At 37.2% G+C, this 12,384-nt stretch overlaps 1 long non-coding RNA gene across 12 annotated transcripts in view; it reads right to left on the bottom strand.

Moving 5' to 3' along the window:
• Nucleotides 1-12,384, bottom strand: part of LOC125618497 — a 329,397-nt gene that overhangs the window by 263,468 nt on the left and 53,545 nt on the right. For 11 of the 12 annotated variants that reach the window (XR_007349803.1, XR_007349802.1, XR_007349808.1 and 8 more), the window contains exon 2: nucleotides 25-149. This is a non-coding gene — a long non-coding RNA (uncharacterized LOC125618497). Of the gene's footprint in view, nucleotides 1-24; nucleotides 150-3,727; nucleotides 8,286-8,494; nucleotides 11,470-12,384 lie in introns of those variants that run through there. The other variant, XR_007349810.1, reaches the window with a different exon arrangement.

Genomic DNA, 12,384 nt, shown 5'->3' with positions numbered 1-12,384 from the left:
TAAAGATGTTTTCTATTTACTCACAATTTCCTTGTATGTAGTACTCTTCATTTCTTCTTGAAAATCACACTTCCCTGTGATAGGAAGTAAATATCTTACATCATTTCTGCAGTTCAGGTTTGCGAAAGAGGAACTGTCTCTGTTCTTATCTGTATTTAAAGAAAAGAGAGAAAAGATAATTTTACTCAATATAGAATTCTAGGTTGAAATTTGGAGGGCTCTTTTACATGGTTTCAAAAGATTTTGTTCCATTGTCTTCTCCCTTCATTATTTCTGATAAGAAGTCAGCCATCACTCTTGTAGTTGCACAGGGCACGCTATGCCATGTTGATTTGGCTGCTTTTAAGATTTAATTCTGGGGGCTGGGGCTGGGGCTGAATGGTAGTACACTTGCCTGGCATGTGTGAGGCACTGGGTTTGATTCTCAACAGTACATATAAATAAATAAAATAAAGGTCTATCAAAAACTAAAAATGTACACACCTACACACACACATATGCACACATACGTGTGTGTATACATATATGAAGTGTATATATATATATATATATATATATATATATATATATATATGAGAATTTATTACCAAAACAAAGATTTAATTTTATATATGGTATTCATCAGTTTGATTATTAGGCATTTGTATCATTTTATTTGTATTTATTCCCTGGTGAGGTTTTTCTGAAGTTTTAGGATACATGAATTGATAACTTTAATTATTGATAACATTAATTATTTTAAATATTCCTTTTGCCATATTATCTTTTTTCTCTATTCCTTTTAAAACTCCAAGTACATGTATCCTTCACCTTTCAATGTTGTTCTGTAGATCTCAGACACTTTTTATAGTAAACTTTTTCTCCATTTGGTTTTCTTTGATTTTTAACTTGGACAATTTTCTTGATCTATATTAAAATTCACTAAAAATTTCTTCTGTCTCCAGACTGCTATCAGGTCAATGACTGGCTTCTTTACTTCTCTTGCTGAATCTCTCATTTCTAATATTTCCATGTGGTTCCTATTTATACTTCCCATATCTGCTGAAATATTTAACCTTTATAATAGTTCACCGAAAATTCTTGTCTGCTAATTCCAATATCTGAATCATCTTGGATCACCTATTTTTTTAATAGAGCTCACATTTTCTAGCTTATTCCTATATTTTAAATTTGTTTATTATATGCTGGGCATTAGATGTAAAAAGATAATAAAAACTACAATTAATGATATTTATCCCCAAGAAAAGACATATTACTTCTATGCAAGATTGATAAGAGTTTGGGGATGGAGTGAATATATTCTGTACTTGAGCTGGACCTGGGATTTGGGGGAGCTTTGGTCTTACTCAGATTACCAATAATTTCAATAATTCTGATGGTAAAATTAGGTCTTTTCCTTTATCAAGGTTCAGAATCTGTGTACTTATAATCTATAGATGTTGGCAGGCACTATCTTTCCAAATGAAAGAATATTTCTTTTCTTCACAGTCTGACTAATAGCTTTTGGAGGTCACTGGAGAGTTTTGGGGTTTAGGAGTTTTATTTTTTGTTTTCTCTTTAACTCTGCTGTTGTTTCCCAGTATCCTCAAAGAACTATCCATTCTGCAGTCCCATCCTCAACCTTCACTGGGCCACTCTACTTAAAGTGGCAGGAGCCCACTGCAAAGCAAGGATATGTATGTCACCTCTAAGTCCTTGAGCCCAGTTAATTCCTGATCTGCTAAGGGGAAAATCTGTCAGTTCTTCTGCCTCACCTCTAGCTTCTAGAGTACTGTCCTATGATTTCAGTTAAGGCCCATGGGCTCACGTTGGTGAGTGTGTGTACAAACTGCTTCTATCACTGAGACTCTTCAAAACTCTGGCCTGTCATGTCAGGCCACATGCAGCCATGGAAAGTTCATGAAGAGTCAGACCCTCTTCTCATTATAGTGGGTTTATTCCTTCTTCCAACATGCCTCTAGCAGTTAATTCATCTGTGAGATTCTTCTCTCCTAGGAAAGACTCGTTGTTTTTTTCCAGATTTAGTTCATTTAGTTTACATTGAAACCTCAAATCTCTGATGGATGTGAAAAATAAACAAAAACATGATCATTACATAGTTACTCAGTTTGTACTCATTGATAAATGTTTCCATGCTGCCTCCTTTACCAGCCCTGTTTTTGATACTCTTACCTCCGTTGGCTTCTACGGCTCTGATCTCACCATCTTCTCTGGTTTTTAGGTCATTCTTTTTTTTTTTTTTTTTTGGTACTAAATCCTCTTCATATCACATCTTGAAAGTTTACAATTTATGAGGTATATATTTATTTTTGATATTTCACTGATATTTTTTTTCCATTGGAAAATGTCTTTCCCATGTCTGCATAAAAATTTGGGCAGTCTCTTGGGAAATAAATAGAAGCCAAGGATGATGAAAGTCATGGAGTCTCAATTTGGAAATTTCTTTCTTCTCCCCCTTTAAAAGGGGAAAAAGCATTTTAATAGGATAACAGTATAAAAGTTGTTTACTGGTACTTTCTACTGTAAAGCTCTTCTACAAATCAAAAGGAAAAAGCAATTATATATGTGACAGTGATCAGAGACTACAGTTGCAGACATTTCATCTAACATTTGGCTGCCAAATTTTAATATAACCGAATATGACAATATTTATTGCACAGTTATGATTTAAAGCAGAAGTGAAAACTGAAAGACATATATTCCGTGTTCATATACTCTTCTCAGCAATATCTGGGTTTAGATGAGTGTGTAGGAAGTATCTTCTCTGAAACAAGCAGAAAAAACATGGGAATTGATGGCTGTGAGATTTGCCTTTCTTTTTTTCAAAACACCACTATGAATTTCAATGTGAAATTCTCATGAATATGCCAATACATTATTAACATTTAATAGTATGGCTGTACACATATATAGTCCATTAATTAAATAGGGGGAATTAAATATATACTCTCAAGTTAAAATAAATTTTGCAAAAAAAACTTTATTCAAAAATCTGAAAGGTGTACAAAAAATATAATTTTAAAAGAAATAACTGAATGTCCATAGAAATGTGCTTGCAAATGTGGATCAGTGACAGTCCACACTGGGTGGAAAGACATTCCCCAGTGAAAGCACCTAGCCTGACTCCTGTACATGGAGAAGAATTTCTGAATGTAAAAAATGCAACAATTTATTATAATGTTTGTTAAGTCACCATCTTTATCACACTTAGGGGACAAGTGTGTGGAGTACTGCATACATGGCATAAGTTAAGGGCGTCTGAGTGGCAGGTCACTCCCATCGTGCTAGTGTGTGAGTGGCAGGCCACTTACCCCATAGGCACAGCCCTGGGCATGAAGCCATATGTTGCAGTCCCTGGGCTTGCTCCACAGCCCACTCCTCCATAGGTCGCTTCAAGGACAGTTGACAGAAATTGCATTGGTGGCTGCTTGTAATCTGCTTAGCTACTCCCTGAGTATATATACATGGTAACTGTGCGATAAAATCAGACCTGCTTCCTGCTTGGTCTCCAGAGGTCTTGATTAGTGACTCTGCAGCCACACTCTCCTCTACCTTGTTCCATGGACCTCCTCGCTGGACAAGAGGGAGCCCACTCAATGTACTATCAATTTGGAAATGTCCTAATTCAATATATTAACTGGCATTTCCATCTTCATTTAAACTTATACTTCCTCAAAGGTGGAAAACTCCTTTTTCTTCCTTCTATCCCCAAAAGGGAGTTACTTACTGAAAGATGTTGACTATCTTCAAGAAATGAAATGTAATTCATTTCTTCTCTCTCTCTTTTTACTGCCTCCTAATTGCCAACTTCAGACTTGCTGTGGTTGAATTGGGGGCAGGCGGAAAGAAAAGAAGAATCCAAAAGTTATCTCCTGACAGGCCACAAGTTAGTTCTGTTATCCCAGAATTTAAAACTGATTCTCACAAGTAAATTACTGGTTTGTTTTTATGCTTGTTTGTTTGTTTGTTTTGGAACCTCCAACTAGGACTCTCTGGCATAAGGTTTTCCTTTAGTTTGAATTCAGACTGTCTCCCAAGGTCCATGTGTTAAAGGCTTAGTCCCCACCTTGGCACGATTGAGAAGTGGAACTTTAAGAAATCAGACCCCATGGGAGGTCTTTAGGTCATTGGGGCTGCATCCTCAAAGCATATTATAGGACCCCTCTCCTTTTCTCTCTTTTTTCCCCTCACCATGAGGTAAGCAGTTTGGCTCCACCACACACTCTTACCATGATGTCATACCTTAGGTCCAAAGCAATGGGCCCAACTGATCATGGACTGAAACTTCAAAAACCATGAGCCAAAATAGACCTTTTCTCTTTATACATTGAATATCCTAGGTATTGGTGTCAATAAAGGAAAGATGACTAACCCAGGTTTCTTGGTCAAGATAGCTTTTAGATAACGCCATGCTAATGTTCTCAACATGAGTTCCATATCCCTTCTCTAGAACCACGTACCTTGGCTGCACCATCAGGAGGAAATGCAGTTTCCTCCCACACTGCTTCCACAGGCCAGTTCTGCTGGCCTCCCTCACTTGATGATTCCTCAGGCATGTGTTGGCAACCAGTCAATAGTTCTCCCACTCTAAGTACAAGGTTTCCCTATCAAGTCTTCAAGCAACCTCTTTTGAAGCTCCTCCCGTGAGACTTGTATGAGAGATAATATAAATCACAGAACCAATTTTCCCAAAGAAGTCCTCATCGTAAATTTTTCTATCAATCTCTACAGATCCTTTCATATTTTCCTTGTTGACAGGAGAGCTAGCAAAGTATTCTCAGACACTTACTTTCAAATTTCTGTCTGGTGATCTATCTGCTAACCTTATATGTAATTTTTTTAGAACTATTGTGTCTTGATGTTTCAGTGTAAATTTTTAATTTAGCATGCTATTTCATCTTCCTTTCCCTGCCCATTAATTATTGGTATGCCACAGGTTTCTGTCCTCCGGTCAATTATTTCTTCACTGAACAAACTCACTTTCTTGGAGCACTTTATCCACTCTCATGGCAACAATTATGTACATGCAAATTGCTTCCAACTCCTTATGTCCAGTTCCATTCCCTCACCTGAGTCCCTGACTTCTAATTGCAACTACTCACTGAATAACAACCCTCTGGGGCCCACCAAACTTTAAATTTAACAAGTCCCAAGCAAGCTTACAATTTTCTTCATTCTCTCTTTCTAGTGTGCACACTATCTGCCTTTAGTTCTGCTCTTAAAACTTCTTGGAATTTCCTTGCATTTCCCCCTCACATTTCACTTCTTACTGTGACTGAAGGAACCTACTCATCTTCTAGCTAAGATGGCAACTTATCATTTGTCACACCAAGAAAATAAATATTTTTTTTCCTCCTCTGGATCACTCAGATTTTCCTTCCCTCCACTCTTTCATGGCCTTCTATATATGCATACAAACATGTCTGGGTATCCATCATCTGGGAGGTCCTCAAAGGCAAGGGTCACATCACACACACCCCTGTATTCCCTAGTGCCCAGGAAAGTCCTGGTACATAGTAGGGTCTCACAATATGTCTGTTATATGTTGATTGGGGTGTATATATATTATATCATTTGATTCTTATGGCATAACAAGACAAAATCATTATCATTCCCAAATTCCAGATAAAACAATTCCAGTTAAGATACATTAAGGGTCTAGAGACAAAGTCTCAGGTAGGAAAGGAGTACAGCCAGTACTTTACAAGTATATATCTTACTCAGTCTTCTCCTGCTTCTCACATTTCTAATTCCTGGGGTGTTCATTTTTGTATAAGCCTTAGGTTGCCTGTCCTTTCAAACACCCTAAAGATCTTCCATTCCCAAGCTCCTACTATACGATTTTTTTCTATGGCAATACTGAGAATCAAATTCAGGGCCTCACACATGCTAGGCAAACATCCTAGCACTGAACTACATTCCCAACCACACCATGCATTTCTAGATTAAAGCTGTATGAGGATTCTCCTTCCATTCCTCTGCCTCCTCCCAACTCCTTCTAAAAAAACCAGGCCTACAGTACAGCAATTAATTCATTTAACAAATAGTTATATCATGGCTTTCTACTTTGTTTCCTCACGATATCCATATAAGCTGTTTACAACACCACTACAATGCAAGCTCTATGCTTCTCTGCCTCTTTTATTTACTCAAGCAAGTCATCTACCACTTGGCCTGCTGTTAAAAGGGCATTACAGACCATGTATCTCCCCAAGAGTCAGGCATTGTGATGAGAGATGCCACAGGCTTTCTCCCAGGTCTGGCCTCTGACTCATAGCTCAGAGATTGAGTTTTGTCTTATTAAATTTTTTTTGATCCCAACTGGGGATTTCCTCAGCTTCATCTGCTAATATATTTGGCACATACCTTACAGAAGCTGAGACAGAGCTTGCAGGCAGGTAATTTATCCTAGGAAGTGATTTCAGGAAACAGGAATAAGGGAACAGGAAAAGTAAAATCAGGAAGGGTGAAAAGCCTGGACAAGGAAGTATTATTGAGCTGGTCAGTCCTTTGGACAATTGGGCATCAATTTCCTGGGGACCCTCTTGAAGAGCTGGTAGAGAATGCACTTCAGAAATGTCCACTTCAGGGGAGGAAGTAGAGACCATTTATCTCATGCTCCCATTTCTCACTGGTCAAAGATTGTTCCAGAAGTGTGACTCTTGCCTGCTTCTAAGCTGTATGGATGACAATTAATTTCTGTAGCATCCTCACAATGATACTGGATGCCTGAGGCAGAACACAAACAAGGAGATGACAGGTTGCACCTCTTAAACTGGCTGTCCTAGTAGTGGCTGGGGTGAGAGTGGGCTGAGCAGATGTGAGACAGCACACATGAAAAGTCCAGAGAGGTTCCATTTGCACATGTGGAAAAATATGGGGAGAAAATATAAGGTTCTGAGACCTGGGTACTCATGGCAAGGGAGGCCTGTCCTTCACTAGAACTTAAAACCAAGAAATTCACATTGTCAGCAAAAACGTCAAAAACCACTGAGGGATTTTGCAGTCCATAGGATTAGCATCACCTGACTGCCCCTCTACTCTCCATACTGTTGCTTGGAATCCTGGGAGTAGAGTCTTAGGGGAGTCCCAGCCAAATGCATATGCCCTTCTCCAGAGGCTCCCTTGCCATTTCCCTGTCCCAGAGTCCTGGACTGGGAAGATTTATATTTCTTCCTTCCCTTGCTGTGCTTACTTTCTTCTAGTCCCTCTAAAGCTCTCTAAACCATGCAGGGTGCTTTGCTCAGCAGATGATAGAATGGATGTTGGAGCAGGCCCTAACAGGAAAGTCAAGAAGCAAAGAGAAACACTGTCACAACTCCTTTACCTCTCTCGTCAAAAGAGTCCCTGTCTCCAAACAAAGAATGAAAAGAGCTAGGATGTCGCTCAGTGGCAGAGTGTCCACTCTGGGTTCAACCACCAGTATTTAAAAAAAAAAAAAATCCCTATCTTAAAAGACAAAGAGGTGAAGGGGGAAATATTATTCTGTTTCATTGCCTTTGTTCATGACCCTTATAAAAGTTCCTTTCTGAAATCAAGAAGAAAAAAGGGGGGCGGATAATGAATGTGACCAATACATGCAAAGCAAGAACATTGACAACTGGGCACCAGTTAATCATCTCTTAATGGATACAACATAATAACTATCCTCCATAAATAATTATAATATCTGCTTAAATTGATTGCTTCTCTATTGTTAGAAAATCTTCTGTGAATTGGCTCAAATGAACTTCTGCCAAAAAACTTGCACAGTTCTTCTCCTTCTCAGACATGTTTCCCTCTTAGCATTAGGTAGCCCCAGTCATTATTTTTGACATTCTCCCTTCTACCTATATATTCAAAGAATTGTTTTTATCATTCCATATGCCTTTGAGCCATTTATCTTATCCACGTTTTATCTATTTCTCCACTAATGCACCATTCTGGTCTTTAACTCTGGATGTTAGTAGCATCTGGGTTTCATCTTTACTTTTGATTCATATTTACAGGTTAAGCCCTATCTTGACACTATAGTTTTCTACACAGGTTCAAACTCATATCAAATCTGTCTTCTGATTTCAATCTAAATTACCCCATATCATCAACCTGGTCCCTCAAGAAGAATATGAAAATCAGACACTGTGCTCTCTCTCCAAAAAAAAGTGTACTTTATAAAAAAGCAAAACGCATAGAAAGAAAAATAGATGCTGAGATTAGTGGGCAAAAGTTTTTTGAAAAAAAGGATATTTGCAAAGTCTCCAAGTACCTCTCATTAGATGTGTATTAATTACAAAGAAAAATAACACCTTGGGGCTGGGGATGTGGCTCAAGCGGTAGCGTGCTCGCCTGGCATGCGTGCGGCCCGGGTTCGATCCTCAGCACCACATACAAACAAAGATGTTGTGTCTGCCGAGAACTAAAAAAAAAAAAAATATTAAAAGAATTCTCTCTCACTCTTTCTTAAAAAAAAAAAAAAAAAAAAAGAAAAAAAAAAAAAAAAAAAGAAAAATAACACCTTTACAATAGAAAAGCATGGTCAATATCACCCTAACCAAGAGATCAAGGTCAAGATCACCAATTAAAAGGTATATCAACATCATAAGTTCTTGTCATGATCTACTGAGAATGGCATATCATGTCTGTGGTGCTTTTCCCTCAAATAAATTATCTCAATCTAATGAGGAGAAAATGTCAAACAAAAAGTAAGGGAATATTCTACAAATACTCTACAAAATGTGATTTTGCTTAGAATGTAGAACAGCTTTATTTTGGACCCAGGCCATCAAGATTTCTAATGTAGTACAGAGAAGAGAAGTAAATTAGTGTATAGAGTGCAAATAAGAATTAACACCATACAAGAGATGATTTTAATGTGAGAGAAAGGAAGAGAGCTGGAATATCAATGAGGACCCAAGAATCAAAAATCCTAATCCCCATTACTAAGGAATCTGAGGCAGGAGGATCATAACTTCAAGGCCAGCTTGGACAACTTAGCAAGACCCTGTCTCAAAATAAAGAAAATTTAAAATGGCTGAGGATGTAACTCAGTCGTGAAATGCTTACCTTGTATGCATTTGATCCCTGGAACTTCAAAAGAAAGAAAAAAAAAAGGAGGAGCAGGAGAAGGAGGAAGAAGAGGAGGCAAAGGAGGAGAGAAAAGCAGGCAAAGGAGGAGAGAAGAAGAAAGAAAAACGAGTCATCAATAAAGAAAGCTCCCTTTTGGAGTAAAATCTGAGGGTAGAATATGATGTTAAAGTAAGAGTAAACAGTTCCAAGTCCCACACCTCCGGGACCATATACCTAAAGTGAACTGGGCGTGCAAGGTTGGGGTCACAGTGCCACACCCATTCCACCTCTGTCTAGAACAAAAACACTAAATGGATCAGAACAAACAACCATGGAGAACGAGATGGCTTACTTAGACTTTGACTCTAAAGAATTTCAACTTGGACTTATTTTGGAAATGTACTTTTTGAATTGGTAGAAAGTTCTACTGATTTATCTTTGAACGAAAGCCCAAAAGAGTAATCAAGACACAATTTGGAAACATATCAGGGATGTCTGCTTCTCATAATGGCAGTCTGGGTTATTTGGACTAATGTTCTAATAGAAAACAAATAAAATATTGATTAAAATATTTCCTTTAAGGGTGAAAGAGCTGAAAGGATGTGGCCTTAAATTAGAGGCTTAAATTAGAGGAAAAGTTGATAACTCAGAACAGTGGGTTGGCATTCCATGCTTTCCCCTGAATGTAACAAGAGGAAATGATTACAAAACTATCTAAAGTTGTGATGGATACTCTAAGAGAAAGAAGCAAAATGAAAAGTCAAGTCTTAACCAAGTAAAGAGTCCTGTACAACAGACCCCTTTTAGTACACACACACAAAACACCTGTGTATATACACAAATGCTTAAACACACAGGAAGACATATATTCACATATAAGAACACACATACACACATGCATATACACACATGTACACACATACATAGCCAGGAAAGTGCTATTTCCACCCTTTCATGGTACAGGATCCTTAGAAATAAATCCCCCACATCCTGATGGGGAAATGGGAAGAGGATAAAATGGAGATGAGAAAGAGATAAAAAGCTGCTATAAAACAAATTCTGACAGTCCAATGGAAATGGCTCAAATATGCATGATCAGAGTGGTGCACAAAGGGTCAAGTTTGATCATAGTCCCCCAGGTACCTGATATGACAAACTCAGGTCAGCTCTGAAGGAAGGCATCTTCATTCTGGGCCTTTGAGAAGCTACACAATGTTCTAGGGACACGGGTGGCACAGGAAAGTTTTCCAATTACATAAGGAAACAGGTAACGAAAATGTGTGCCAATGGGAGCAACAGGAGCAGAAAATGATAGCTGATGATTTCAGAGACCCAAACCATTAGAAATGAAAACTTAAAACCCCTCTAATTATTCTTTAAAGAAAATAAAAATGACAGCATTTGAGGAGAGTGGTTTAAATCTAGCATGCAAGGAACTTGAAAGTCATTATTTCTGTCCTCATAAGAAAAAAGGTAAAATATCTGAAAACCATCATTTCTTCTTTGATCAATCAAAGAACTGAGGGCACAGAGCAACTGGATGGCCCCAGAATTGGAAATACACACTGGCAGATGCAAATAACTGTACCTTGCTGAAGCAGAAGCCCCTGGGGATGAAGATCACCAAAGGAACTGGGGTGGGAAAACCTAAACTCTAATTCATTGGCTGCTTGAGGCTTGGTGTGGATAGGATTGAAGGTTTAAAATTCCTGAGGGGTTCAGGTGTAGGGTACCATCACACTTTCGTGAGTTCTATCTCCAAAAGGTCTACCAGGCTCTGACATTGAAAATCAGAGAAAAGTCCTTGTGTTTCTGTGGGATGGAAGAAGCAGCAATTTTGAATATGCTCAGAGCATCATCCCTGATGAACACTGATATAAAATTCTAGCAAATCACATACAAAAACATATTTTGAAAAATAGTGCACCACAATCAAGGAGGGGGGGGGTCATTCAAGGGATGCAAATTTGGTTTAACATATGGAACTCAATAAATGTAATTCATGGCATTCTGTTCTTAACAAGGTCTGCCCTCAAAAGACAGGATTTTACTAGAGATTGACCTACTGGGTTTTCATCAGAACCTGACTGACCAATCTGATACCTTCAGAAGAAACAGAGCAAGCCTCAGAACAGGTTGTAGAAATGGCAAGAGATGTTAGAATTATTAGAAGGGTAATTTTTAAAGGTGGTATCAAAATCTTCTAATGTTCTTAAATTATCTGGAAGACAGATAAAGATATTAATTAATTTAGCTTTAGCTACTATGATGTTATATATTCTAAGATCCCTAATTTTAAAAAAAAACTAAGTGATGTTTTTAACATCTAGACTTACAGAAGAGGAAAAAATGCAATGATAAAAATGGGTTAATGCAAAATTCAGCAAAAAAAAAAAAAAAAGCGGGGGTGGGCTAGGGCTGTAACTCAGTGGGTGGCGAGTGCTTGCCTAGCATGCATAGGCACTGGGTTTGAACCTCAGCACCACTTAAATTTTTTTTTTTTTTAAAAAAAGGCATTCTGTCCATCTACAACTATAAAAAAAATTTGAAAAAATTACAAAGCAGGGGTGATGAACACAGAACAAGTATAGCACAAACAAAGCACAAAATAAGATGCTGAATTTATATGCTCCAGGAATTATGTTGGGCATAAATAAACAGAATATTTTAAATAAAAAAAAAAACCTTCAAAAAGTGTTAGCTTAAAAAATGTCTAAAGCATAAAAAATACAAAAATGTTTTTGTAAAGTATTCAAAACTTTGAAAATAGAAAGCTCATAAGAAAGGAGAAAGCTCATGTAATCATATAAAATTCAGTGAAAATGGACTTTTAGAAGAAAACTATAGCTAGAGATAAAGAAAGATACATTATACTGATAAAAGCTATACTTAGGCAGGAAACTATTACAATTTTACATTGTGTGCACTTAATAACTTTGTCTCCAAATAAATAAAGCAGAAATTTGCAAGTATAAGAAATAGATAGAATACAAAAAAAAATTAATGAAGAAAATTTTAACAAAATTAATATATATTAAAATAGATTTATGACGAAAACACACAACTATAGAATGTTAATATACGTGGAACATTTGTAAGTTAATTATGTACTGGGACACCCAGTAAGTTTAAGAAGTTCTAAAGAAACAATCTATAAACAGTGTGCTCTCTGATCATGATAAAATTAAGCCAAGAATCAATTTTTAAAAAGCCCTGCTTTTGAAAACTAATACACTTCAAGCAAGTCAAAGAATAAAGCATAAAAGAAAATTCTAAGTATTTTAAGTGAAAAAAAATGACAAAATAATAATAGTATTATGACCTGGGATAAAACTAATG

This window comes from Marmota marmota, unplaced genomic scaffold (assembly GCF_001458135.2).
Source record: "Marmota marmota marmota unplaced genomic scaffold, marMar, whole genome shotgun sequence".
Classification (NCBI taxonomy): domain Eukaryota; kingdom Metazoa; phylum Chordata; class Mammalia; order Rodentia; family Sciuridae; genus Marmota; species Marmota marmota.
This window is presented reverse-complemented; position numbering and strand designations above follow the sequence as displayed.